The sequence below is a fragment of the Pipistrellus hanaki genome, assembly GCF_964339955.1.
Source record: "Pipistrellus hanaki genome assembly, chromosome: 15".
Lineage (NCBI taxonomy): Eukaryota > Metazoa > Chordata > Mammalia > Chiroptera > Vespertilionidae > Pipistrellus > Pipistrellus hanaki.
In genome coordinates this window covers 44,538,245-44,552,149 of record NC_140517.1, presented here as the reverse complement: position 1 = coordinate 44,552,149, position 13,905 = coordinate 44,538,245, and positions in this window count along the sequence as shown.

The window sequence follows — 13,905 nt, the reverse complement described above, 5'->3', positions numbered from 1 at the left end:
GGTACATGCCCTTGCCCGGAATCGAACCCGGGACCTTTCAGTCCCCAAGCCGACGCTCTATCCATTGAGCCAAACTGGTTTCGGCAGTATTTATCTTTTGGTGACTGTCTTATTTTACTTAGCATAATGTCCATAAGGTTCATTCATGTGTAGCATGTATCAGGTATTTCCTTCCTTCCTTTTTTTTTTTTTTTTTTTTCTTCTTTCTTTTTTTTTTACAGAGAGGAAGGGAGAAGGATAGAGGGTTAGAAACATGGATGAGAGAGAAACAGATCAGCTGCCTCCTGCACACTCCCTACTGGGGATGTGCCCGCAAGCAAGGTACATGCCCTTGACTGGAATCGAACCTGGGACCCTTAAGTCCGCAGGCTCAACACTCTATCCACTGAGCCAAACCTGTTAGGGCGATATTTCCTTCCTTTTTAAGGCTGAATGTATTCCATTGTAAGTATAGACCACATGCTGTTTCTGTTCATCCATCGATAGGCACTTGGGTTGTTTCTACCTCTGACCATCATCAATAATCCTATGAACATAAAAGCACCAATCTCATTGAGCTCCTGTATTCAATTCTCGTGGGTATGTAGCCGCACGGCAGTTCGTTTTCCAGCGACAGCTAATCAGAACAGCTGCCGGAAGTGAGAGCTTGGAAGTCAAAGGAGTGGAAAGCAGTTGTTCGGTAGATGAGGCTCCTGGGTTTAAGGATTACATAATTACCCCCACCCAGGTGCCTGCTCACCAGGAGCCAGGTAGCAGTTCTCAATCCCATCTGCACATTAGAATTACCTGGGGAGCTATTCAGCAGACAGGGTGCCCAGGCCCCACCTTCAGAGACTCTACTAATTGGTTCGGGGTGGAGCTGAGACATTGGGATTGTTCTAAAATGCTCCCCAGGTGATTCTAAAATGCAGTCAGGGGGAGAACCATGGAGCAAAGATCTGTGTGCCACTTCATTCTAGTCTCAAATCTTTTTCTGTTCTTCCTGTTAGGACCACATCATTCTTAGGGCTGCTTAAAAGACATCAGCTTGAGCTGAAGCCGGTTTGGCTCAGTGGATCGAACGTTGGTCTGTGGACTGAGGGGTCCCAGGTTCGATTCTGGTCAAGGGCATGTACCTTGGTTGCGGGCACACACCCAGTAGGGGGTGTGCAAGAGGTAGCTGATTGATGATTCAATCTCATCTATGTTTTTAACTTTCTATCACTCTCCCTTCTTCTCTGTAAAAAATCAATAAAATAGCAGAGGCCGGTTTGGCTCAGTGGATGGAGCGTCAGTCTGCGGACCAAAGGGTCCCGGGTTCAATTCCGGTCAAGGGGATGTACATTGGTTGCAGGCACATCCCCAGTAGGGGGAGTGCAGGAGGCGGCTGGTCGATGATTCTCTCTCATCGATGTTTCTAGCTATCTATCCCTCTCCCTTCCTCTCTGTGAAAAATCAATAAAATATATATATTTTAAAAATCAATAAAATATATTAAATATATATATATATATTTTTTAAAAAGACATCAGATTGAGCTCTGGATACCGCTTATGGCTCTGTACCACTTTTAGTCACACTTTCTTCTTATTGATTTTGAGACACACACACACACACACACACACACACACACACACACGGCTAGGGCCGATCACACTTTCTAAGTCATTCTGTAGACATGGTCTGCCAGTTAGAGTAGGGGCTTATGTTAAGTATATTTACTTAGATGGTGTGAGACCAATCTCTAGAAGGTTTTTGTCTTGCAAAACTGAAACTCTAGACCCACTAAGCAACTCCCCATTTCACCCTTCACCCAGCCCTGGAAACCACCATTCTACTTCTGCTTCCATGAGTTTCACTATTCTAGATACCTCATCTTCATGCAACCATACATTTGACAAATGGAGATTTAAAAACTAATCATTTTTAATAAAAATGCAATACCTATAGTAACTTACATTTTATTACACAGATATATGGGTTTTCACCCATACAGGTGTTAAGGGTAGAACTATGGCCCTCAAAAAAAAAAAAAAAAAAAAAAAAAAAAAAGTTCAAATTTTAATCTCTGCTGCCTACAAATGTGACCTTATTCGGAAATTAGGTCCTTGCAAATGTATTCAAGTTAAAATTAGATCATTAGGGTGGCTCCTAATCTGAAGCCTCGTAATGATCCCTCCTTAGGGAAAACTGCTGTTTGAAACTGCTGTTTTGAAGTTCTCTGCTATTTCTTGCTAGTCCCTTGTTCCATAAGTCAACTCTGTTATTTTTAGATGGCCTCTTATTCTGTAAAAATAACTTTGTTTTTTAGCTTGAATAATAGAAAAGATAAAGTTAACTGTGTGACCTTGTAAGCTAGCCATCGAACATACGCCGATACTGATGCCAGGTGTCTGTATAGATAGGTACCCAAGGTTACAGGTGTCTGTATAGATATGTACTCAAGGTTACAAGTTGTCTGTATAGATATGACAGGTGTCTGTATAAATATAATATGTACTCAAGGTCATAGGTGTTTGTTAGATATAATATGTACTCAAGGGTACAAATTGTCAGTAAGAATAACTTACACAAGGACCTGAAAATATATAAAAAAGAGAATGCTTCCTCTTTTGGGTGTTCAGAATTTCACAGAGGTAATCTGCTCTGAACCTGAGTGAAATAAAGATAACTTCTAACTAGTAATTAGCTCATTAAGGCGTCTTGTCTAGCTCACTGATTTTTGATACAACAATCCAATATGACTGGCATATTTTTTAAAAATTTATTGATTTTAGAGAGAGAGGAAGAGAGAGAGACATTGGTTTGTTGTTCCACTTATTTATGCATTAATCAATATGTTCTTGTATGTACTCTGACAGAGGATCAAACCTGCAACCTTGGGGTATCAGGGTGACACTAATCAACTGAGCTACCTATCCAGGGCATGTCTGGTGTTTGTTCGTTGTTTGTTTGTTTTTTATAGTAAAGGTGGAAATTTATTGAAGAATCAGTACAGATTCCCATGTGAGAAGAGGGAAAGAGTCCCACCGACTTCCTGTTTCCATGGTTTACAAAGGCTGCAGTTCCGGTGTCCTGACATCCCCTCTGATAGGTCAATATTCCCTTTCGAATTGGTTACTATAGTGACTGTTGAGGCCCTCCTCCCTCATTGTCCTCCTATTCCTTCTGAGCGTTCATCCTTCTTCTTTGTTTTGTAAATATAGACCTTTCTTGGCTACTCCCTCTTCCCTTGTCTTATGAAAATGAAACTGCACCAGACTTTCTATTTTTATTTTTTTTATTTTAAATATATTTTATTGATTTTGTACAGAGAGGAAAGGAGAGAGATAGAGAGTTAGAAACATCGATGAGAGTGAGTCATCGATCAGCTGCCTCTTGCACACCCCCTACTGGGGATATGCCCGCAACCAAGGTACATGCCCTTGACCGGAATCGAACCCGGGACCCTTCAGTTCCCAAGCCGACACTCTATCCATTGAGCCAAACCGGTCTCGGCTATTTTTATTTTTTTAAATTTATTTTATCTATTTTTTACAGAGAGGAAGAGAGAGGGATAAAGAGTTAGAAACATCGATGAGAGAGAAACATCAATGAGCTGCCTCCTACACACCTCCTACTGGGGATGTGCTCAGAACCAAGGTACATGTCCTTGACCGGAATTGAACCTGGGACCCTTCAGTTGGCAGGCCGACACTCTATCTACTGAGCCAAACCGGTTAGGGCTGCACCAGGCCTTCTTGTGTTATGGAAATGTACCTTCTCCCAGTCTGTAGCTCTGTGTTTTTTTTCCCTGGACCCCAATTCTAAAAATTCCCTAAACATGCTTATATTCCCCTAAAATTCCAGTTTCAGTGCCTCCTCCCATTAGGAAACCCCAACTGCTGCTGAGGACGTCAATCTGTTTGGCTGTTTCCTGCTGGCAAAGGGGTCGTAGTTTGGGGGGAGGGAGGCAGCAGTCAGGGTCCCACAGGAAGTGGGCTAACTAAGGGTCCACGAGGGTGGATGCAGTGGCCTTCGTCTGTGGTTCTATGTGGAGGACCATTTGTAGGTTTAGGGCTTCTAAATGGGAGGATATGAAACCTAATAAGAAATGGTTAAAGATGAGTAATAATAAAACAGTATAAACCAAGAGCTGAGAAGCGGAGCTAGCTAATAGGGATGCATTATATCTTTAACTAGAGGCCTGTTGCACAAAATTCATGCATGGGGCGGGGGGGTCCCCTCATCCCAGCCTGCACCGGCTCCAATCTGGGACCCCCAAGAGGGATGCCCGACTGCCCATTTAGGCCCAATCCCCCCTAAACAGGCAGTTGGACATCCCTCTCACAATCCATGACTGCTGGCTCCCAACCGCTTGCCTGCCTGCCTGCCTGTCTGATTGTCCCTAACTGCTTCTGTCTGCCACCCTGATCACCCCCTAACCACTCCCCTGCCAGCCTGATTGATGCCTGACTGCTCCCCTGCCAGCCCAAGTGCCCCTAACTGCCCTCTCCTGCTGGCCTGGTCACCCCTAACTGCCCTCCCTTGACAGCCTGGTCACCCCTAACTGTCCTTCCCTACAGGCCTTATCCCCCCCAACTGCCCTCCCCTGCAGGCCTGGTTGACCCTGCCTGCCCTCCCTTGCTGGCCAAGTCTCCAATAACTGCCCTCCGCTGCTGGCCTGGTTGCCCCAAACTGCCCTCCCCTGCAGTCCTGGTTCCCCCAACTGCCATCCCCTGCCAGCCTGGTCCCCACTAACTTCCCTCCCCTGCAGGCATGGTCACCACCATCTGCCCTCCCCTGTAGACCTGGTCACCTCCAGCTGCCCTTCCTTGCAGGCCTGGTCCATCCCAACTACCCTGCACTGCTGGCCTGATTGATCCCAACTGCCCTCCCCTGCTGGCCATCTTGTGGTGTCCATCTTGTGTCCACATGGGGGCAGCCATCTTGTGTGTTGAAGTGACAGTCAATGTGCACGTTACTCTTTTATTAGATAGGATTGGTGCTCAGTCTTTTTTTAAAATAGATTTCAGAGAGAATGGAGAGGGAGAGAGAGAGAGAAAGAGAGAGAGAGAGAGAGAGAGAGAGAGAGAGAGAGAGAGAGAGAGAAATATCAATGATGAGAGAGAATCATTGATCGACTACCTCCTTCACCCCCCTTGCTGGGGATCGAGCCCACAACCCAGGCATGTGTCCTCACCAGGAATGGAATCGTGACCTCTTGGTTCATGGGTCAATGCTCAACCACTGAGCCACACTCTCTGGGCATGGCTGGTGTGTTTATAAGAAAAGGGAAATTTGGCCGACATCGCTTTGGCTCAGCGATAGAGCGTCGGTCTGTGGACTGAAGGGTCCCAAGTTCGATTCCGGTCAAGGGCATGTACATTGGTTGCGGGCACATGCCCAGTAGGGGGTGTCCAAGGGGCAGCTGGTCGATGTTTCTCTCTCATCGATGTTTCTAGCTCTCTAGCTCTCTCCCTTCCTCTCTGAAAAAAAAATCAATAAAATACTTTTAAAAAAGAAAAAAAAGAAAAGGGAAATTTGGATGCAGACACACAGGGCAAAGGCCGTGTGAAAGCGAAGGTACAGACTGGAATGGTAGATCTACAAGATAAAGAATGCCAAGGCTTTCCAGAAGCTAGGGGAGAGGGGCATGGAACAGATTCTCCCTTCCAGCCCTCAGAAGGAACTAACCTTGCCAACACCTTCATCTTGGACTTCTAATCTCCAAATCTGTGAGACAACACGGAACTTGTTTTAAGCCGTCCTGTTTGTAGTACTTTCAGTCTGTTGTGGGGATAAGATTAATCCATAGATGGAGAATAAGGGATGTCAGGTTGTCCTAATGTTGGAAAAGGTACAAATAAAAAAAAGGTGGAGGCTGGAATGAATCCTGTAGCATTGTTGGAATTAGATATGAGTGTGTCTTAGATTCCTAGGGCTGAAATAACAAAGTACCAGAAGCAAGGGGGTTTAAAACAACATAAATTCAGAGACAGCGAAGCATCAAATAGACTGTCAAATGACAGCAGGAAGGTTAGGGAGAGGTTGGGGAGAAAAGAGATCAATAGAAGGACTTGTACACATGCACATAAGCATAACCAATGGACACAAAACTCTGGGGGGTGAGGGCATGTATTGTTGTGGGGTCGAACCCTGGGTTCAAAATAAGACCACCAGAGGCTGATGATTGATTTAAAAAAAAAGCAGCCAAGGATTTATGGAAAAACTGGCCAGGACGGCCGCCAGAGCACCACATGCAGGTGGAGTCCACATGACCGCACTGTTCCAGGGGTAGGCAGTCTTTTTAAAGGTCCAGACCACAGGAATGTTCTTTTGTTCTGAATTCTAAATTCTAAAGGCTGGGAACAGCCCACAGGGGACAATGGAATGTAGCCCTATATTGCCATAGCGGATAATACAGAAGTAGAGCTGAGCAGTTACTCTCTAAAGGTTATCTACAGTTTCTACCCCTGCAGCCACTGAGTCAGCGGGAATCCATCTCCTGTGGTCCTGGCCCACGGGCACAGGAAAATTGCCTTAGCCTCCAGGTCTCCATCCGGAAGCTGAGGCAACTACCCTATTGTTTAAGCAAGTGAGCGAGTGCCGAAGCCGGAATAGCAGGGTTAAAATTCAAACAGCAGTTTTTACCTAAGTATGGTTGCTACCATACTTCAGTATGGGAGTGGGGTGGAGGGGCAATGGTAAGATATGTACACATATAACACTTGAATAAAAAAAAATGAAAAATAAATAAATCAAACATAAATTGGTTGTCTGAGGTCTGGGCTGGGGACTTAGAAAGGAAGATCGGAGCTCTCTAAAGGCCCTGGGGAATGAATCCTGCCCTGCCTCTTGTAGCTTCCGGTGGTTGCCAACAATCTTGGCATTCCTTGGCTCTTACATGCATCCAAACTCAGCCTCTGCCGTCACATGGTGTTCTCCCCATGTGTGTACCTCCTTGTCTTATGACACTAGTCATATTGGATTACAGGCTGGGCCTACCCTACTTCACTGTGACCTCATCTTAATCTAACTAATGACATCTTCAGTGCTTCTATTTCCAAGTGAAGTCACATTCTGAGATTCCAGGAAGGCCATGAATTTGTGGGAAGGAGACACTATTCAACCCAGTACAGCTGCAAGGATATATTTTATTTTAATATATTTTATTGATTTTTTACAGAGAGGAAGAGAGAGGGATAGAGAGTTAGAAACATCCATGAGAGAGAATCATCGATCAGCTGCCTCCTGCACACCCCCTACTGGGGATGTGCCCGCAACCCAGGTACATGCCCTTGACTGGAATCGAACCCGGGACCCTTGAGTCCACAGGCAGACGCTCTACCACTGAGCCAAACCGGTTTCGGCAGCTCGGGTATATTTTAAATATATAATGAGCCCGGTCAGTGTGGCTTAGTGGTTGAGTATCGACCTATGAACCAGGAGGTCAGAGTTCAATTTCCAGGTTGTGGGCTCCATCCCCAATAGGAGGTGTGCTGGAGGCAGCAGATCCATGATTCTATCTCATCATTGATGTTTCTCTCTCCCTCTCTGAAATAAGTAAAATAAATAAGTATATGATATATGTAGAAATAATTATTATATCTGCATATGTGGGACTTAGCTAGCTAGATGGGAGAAGTCTGAGATTGAGGTTAAATCTAGAGGGTGGCCAGTGGATGGGAGTAGGAACTGAGTCTGGCTGTGCATTTATTATTGTGGAAGTTGGGTGATAGGTACATGAAGGTTCATTTTATTAAACTCTCATTTTAAAGTTTTGAATTCAAAGCTGTCGCACTATGCTGTGACACTTCCTGATCTCAGGGGGAAAGGCCAATGACAAGATCAAATAACCTCTTTGGGCAGGGAAGATGTTCAGAAGTCATGAAATGACTGGGCAGCAGAGGGTTATATTAAATATCTTTTGCATAAGCCTCTGGAAATAAACACTTAGGCTGAGTTACCTTGTATTAGTAAAGTGAAGTGTACGTGGACCATAGAAAGAAAAATAAAGGAGGTCTAACTATTCTGAAGAGCTAGAGTAGATCTGAAGCATTAAAGGATTAATTAATTAATTAATAGATTGACCTTGAAAGTGATCCTGAGGATGCATGGCATGTAGTCATCTGTGATTGGTCAGGGAGTGACCGGAGCCACTTCCTGTCAGCATGCAGTAATTCATGTAAAATGATCACTTTGTGAAAGAGCCCTGAAAATATAGCTTCCTGCTTGTCTAGCTCTGAGGTTGGCAAACTGCGGCTCGAGAGCCACATGCGGCTCTTTGGTCCCTTGAGTGTGGCTCTTCCACAAAATACCACGGCCCGGGCGAGTCTATGTTGAAGAAGTGGCATTAGGAGGAGTTTAAATTTTTAAAAATGTGGCTCTCAAAAGAAATTTCAGTCGTTGTCCTGTTGACAGTTGGCTCTGTTGACGAATGAGTTTGCCGACCACTGGTCTAGCTCATTAAACGTCTAAAAGTGTCCTTTCTTTTTTTCTTTTTTCTTTTTTTTAAAAATATATTTTATTGATTTTTTTACAGAGAGGAAGGGAGAGAGATAGAGAGCTAGAAACATCGATGAGAGAGAAACATCGACTTGCACACCCCCCCACCGGGAATGTGCCCACAACCAACGTACATGCCCCTGACTGGAATCGAACCTGGGACCTTTCTGTCTGCAGACCAACGCTCCACCACTGAGCCAAACCGGTCTCGGCAAAGTGTCCTTTCTTGGCACTTCCTTCCAGGAGCATTCCTGCACCTTTCCCCCCCTCTCCCCCTCCTCTTTTCCCTCCCTTTCCCTCCAGGCACCTTACCATTACCTTCCTCACTCCCTAGCTCCAAGGATCCTTCCTTTGCGTGTATAACTTGTTTCCTCAGCCCATTTCATCTATGAATTACTTCTTCCACCTCTGTAATTTTATAAGTAAATGTTCTCTAAACAATATGCCCTGGCGGGTTGGGCTCAGGGGATAGAGCGTCAGCCTGCGGACTGAAAGGTCCCAGGTTAAATTCGGGTCAAAGGCATGTAAATACCTTGGTTGGGGGCACATCCGCAGGGGGGGGTGTGCAGGAGGCAGCTGATCGATGATTCTCTCATTGATGTTTCTAACTCTCTATCCCTCTCTCTTCCTCTCTGTAAAAAAATCAATAAAAATATATAAAATGAACAATTCAGCCACAACCAATTTGGCTCCGTGGATAGAGAGTCGGCCTGCGGGCTGAAAGGTCCAGGTTCAATTCCGGTCAAGGGCATGTATCTTGGTTGCGGGCCCATCCCCAGTTGTGGCTGTGCAAGAGGCAGCTGATTAATGATTCTCCCTCATCGATGTTTCTAACTCTCTATTCCTCTCTCTTCCTTTCTGTAAAAAATCAATAAAATATATTTTAAAAAATAAAATAAATAAATAAATAAATAAAATGAACAATTCAGCGGCATTTAGTGCACTCACCATGGGCAACCACCACCTCTATCTAGTTCCAGAACATTCCCCCCCAAAGGTGATGATATACATCTGTAAATTCCCAAGAACCTGACCATGACTTTATGTGCATCCAATCCCAAAAGAACTGGGGAAGTTCAGCATTACAGATCACTCTAACTTAGCATAAACAGTTATTTCCTTTATTGAAGAACTATCGTTAACTTCGGTCATTAGGTGACCATTAAATACCATCCTCACATTGCAGGACATTCTGTTATCCCAGGTACCTGTTCTCTCATGCCAACAACAACCCACTCAAGATGGCGATGCCCAGAAACGCCCCCTGAAATTTCCTAAACGCCCCCGAGGGAGCACTACTGTCCCCCTTGAGAACCAGTGGAGAAGCAAGATTCATTTCCCTCAGCAATTTCCCGAATGCACTCTAGGGGGCACCATCATCTCCTTAAGAATCGGGTAGAATGATCATGGAGCCTGACTCCCCAGATCATTGGATCCGCAAGGAAGAAGGGAGAGGTAATCTTACACCTATGGATGAAGACAGAGGCGAGGGTGGGGTGTGGGGGGGATATTAAGGGCATCCTAACCGGTTTGGCTCAGTGGATAGAGCGTCGGCCTGCGGACTGAAGGGTCCCAGGTTCGATTCCGGTCAGGGGCATGTATATTGGTTGGGGGCAGATCCCCAGTGGGGGGTGTGCAGGAGGCAGCTGATTGATGTTTGGTTTCTAACTCTATCCCTCTCCCTTCCTCTCTGTAAAAAAATCAATAAAATATATATTTTTTAAAAATCAGTAAAATATATATATATTTTAAAAAGAGCATTCCTGCCGGGACCGGTTTGGCTCAGTGGATAGAGCGTCGGCCTGCGGACTGAAAGGTCCCGGGTTCAATTCCGGTCAAGGGCATGTACCTTGGTTGCGGGCAAGTCCCCAGTGGGGGGTGTGCAAGAGGCAGCTGATCAATGATTCTCTCATTGATGTTTCTAACTCTCTATCCCTCTCTCTTCCCCTCTGTGAAAAATCAATAAAATATATATTAAAAAAAATAATAAAAAAAATAAAAAGAAAAAGAACATTCCTGTCCATTTCTATTAGGTATGCATTTTGGGCGGAGTGGTTGAATCAGTGTAGATGTATGTTCAGCTGTAGTTGCTGTGGCCAGGCTATGTTCCAAAGCGGTTCTAAGGGAATTTCTGTATTTCATCTCTCCTCTGGTCACTTTCCTCCCACACCAGGCAATCCTCCAACTGGCAGATACCAGCCTTGGCTATTCTCTCTGAAAACTCTTGGAAATAGCCACCTGGAAGTTAATTCAAAATTTCAATGTACATTCGGGAATGTAAGCAGTCTTTTGTTGGTTTTGCCCTGCAGCTGTTAACTGATTGACCCTCTTATCTCTTCCTTCCACCTGCTGGCCTGCTTATTTTAATACTAGAGGCTCGGTGCAGGGCACTCGCGCACTGGAGTGTGTGTGTGTGTGTGTGTGTGTGTGTGTGTGTGTGTGGTGTGTGTGTGTGTGTGGTGTGTGTGTGTGTGTCCCTCAGCCCGGCCTGCATCCTCTCACAGTCCGGGATCCAATGAGGGGTCCTTAGAGCTGCTGTGAAGGCAGGGGCTGCTTTGCTCACCAACCATGAGCCCAACTTCTGGCTGAGCGGCACTCCCCCATGGCGGCACACTGACCACCAGGGGGCAGCTTCTGCCTTGAGCATTTGCCCCCTGGTGGTCAGTGAACATCATAGCGACTGGTCATTCCACTGTTTGGTTGGTTCGCATATTACCCTTTATTATATAGGATAAGACATCTTGGAATTTTTTTTGGTCACATAAAATGTCCCTAGCAAGAGCAAATCTTCTTTTTTTTCTTTTATTTAAATCCTTACCTGAGGAGTGAAGATATTTTTTCCATTGATTTTTAGAGAGAGTGGAAGGGAAGAGAGAGAGAAATGAAAATATGTACTTGAGAGACATTGACTGGTTGCCTCCTGCTTGTGCCCCCACTGGCCCTGGGGATTAAAACTTGAGGAGAAATCAAAACCTTGATCTTTGTTCCATGGGCCAACACTCTAACCACTGAGCAAACCGGCCAAGGCCTTTTTTTTTTTTTTTTTTTTTTTTTTTTAAGTGGGAATTGAATCTGCAAACTTTTGGTATGTAGGATCATGCTCCACCCAACTGAGCTACCTGGACAGAGCAAGAGCAAATCTTTTTCTTTAGAGAGAGAAAAAGGGAGAGATAAGAAACATGGATGAGAGGAAAACATTGATTTGGCTGCCTCCTGCACACCTCCTACTGGGGATTGAGCCCGAAACCCAGGCATGGCCCCTGACAGGGAATTAAACCATCAACTTTTTGGTGCATAGGCCAACGCTCAACCAGATAAGAGCAAATCTTTTAATTAGCCTGTGAGAGAGAACTTTTCCTTGCATGCATGATTGTAATAAAATGTTGGCTCATAACTAAATTGTCCAAAAAAGGTTTCTTTTTTTTGGTAATGCATTTTTTATTTCAGAGAAGAAGGTAGAGGGAGAGAGAGATAGAAACATCAATGATGAGTGGGAATCATTGACTGGCTGCCTCCTGCACTCCTTCTATACGAGACTGAGCCTGCAACTTGGGCATGTGCCCTTGGCCAGAGTCAAACGTGGGACCCTCCAGTTCACAGGTGACGCTCTATCCACTGAGCCAAACCAGCTAGGGCCAAAAGAAAAGTTTTCTTTAACACACCAAGAGCTAGTAGATCAGGGTTATGGGAATATAAAGGAAAAATACTGTAAATGGGTCATTATGGATACATTTTTAAAAACAATTTTTATTTTATTTATTTATTTATTTTTAAAATATATTTTATTGATTTTTTACAGATAGCTAGAAACGTCGATGAGAGAGAAACATCGACCAGCTGCCTCTTGCACACCCCCTACTGGGGATGTGCCCGCAACCAAGGTACATGCCTTTGACCGGAATGGAACCTGGGACCCTTCAGTCTGCAGGCTGACGCTCTACCACTGAGCCAAACCGGTTTCGGCCATTATGGATAATTTTAAAAGTTGTCATTCTATGCTTTCTAAACCCCATGTATTCTAGTCATGGGCCAAACAACACTGGTTGAGACCACAGGCTCCATCGATGAGGACAGCACCCTATCCTTTCAAGATGTGGTCTCCAGTGGGTGCCATCTCTCCAGCTCCATCCGGGAATCCTGCAGTTCTGGAGGGCCGCCGCTTTTAGGTAGTGAGAAAAATTAAAAGACCAGCAAATCCCATCCTGCTTTGATAATACCAAGTCCTTCTGACATTGAAGATGTTACTTCGACTTACCATTTAATTGTTGATTAGGATTTAGATTTGGTAGAGTTATGGGAGATTCTCAAGTTTTAAATGATTTTTGTCTGGCAGAAAACACAACCTTGAAAGACATTAACCATTAAAAAAATATATTTTATTAAAAATATATTTTATTGATTTTTACAGGGAGGAAGGGAGACGGATAGAGAGTTAGAAACATCGATGAGAGAGAAACATTGATCAGCTAGTTGCCTTCTCCACATCCCCTACTGGGGATGTGCCCGCAACCAAAGTACATGCCCCTGACCGGAATTGAACCTGGGACCCCTCAGTCTGCAGGTTGACGCTCTATCCACTGAGCCAAACCGGCCAGGGCGTCATTAACCACTTTTGTATCAAACTTCCCAACCCAATTCCTGCATTCTTTCCCCCTCAGTCTATACATACTCATTCCTCAAGTTCCTCCCGTGAACAAGCTTTATTTTTCTGTTGTTTCTCTCATTAATGGGAATAACATCATTGATTGATGCACGCTGACAATGTTTTAGTGTGAAGGGTACATTTTCAACTTTTAAAAAGTTATACTATGACGCCGAAACCGGTTTGGCTCAGTGGATAGAGCATCAGCCTGCGGACTGAAAGGTCCCAGGTTCAATTCCGGTCAAGGGCATGTATCTTGGTTGCGGGCACATCCCTGGCGGGGGATGTGCAGGAGGCAGCTGATCGATGATTCTCTCTCATAGATGTTTCTAGCTCTCTATCCTTCTTCCTTCCTCTCTGTGGAAAATTAATAAAAGATATTAAAAATAATAATAATACAAAAAAAGTTATACTATGAAAATATTAAAGTCCAGGGATGTAATTACTGGCAGAAATAGGGCAGGGGGTGGGGATAACACCAATTCCCAACAAATTATTATTCTAATGAAGGTGAATTGGTGACCTTTCCCAAGAAAAGGATCCATTGTAATCAACCTATGACCAGGGTTGGGGAGTGGGACACAGGATGCAGACCTTATTCACAGTACCTGCCCGAGTTCAGTCTCAAATACCAGTTCCAGATGATGATTAAGTGAAACTGGGTCTGCCCACTTCATCATTTGGTGGGTCCCATAACACATCATCACCTGGGACTGTGGCCAATCAGTCTTCATAGAGTCCACGAATAATCCAAGAGCTAATTCTCAGAACAAGAGGTCATGAGTTTCTATAAACCC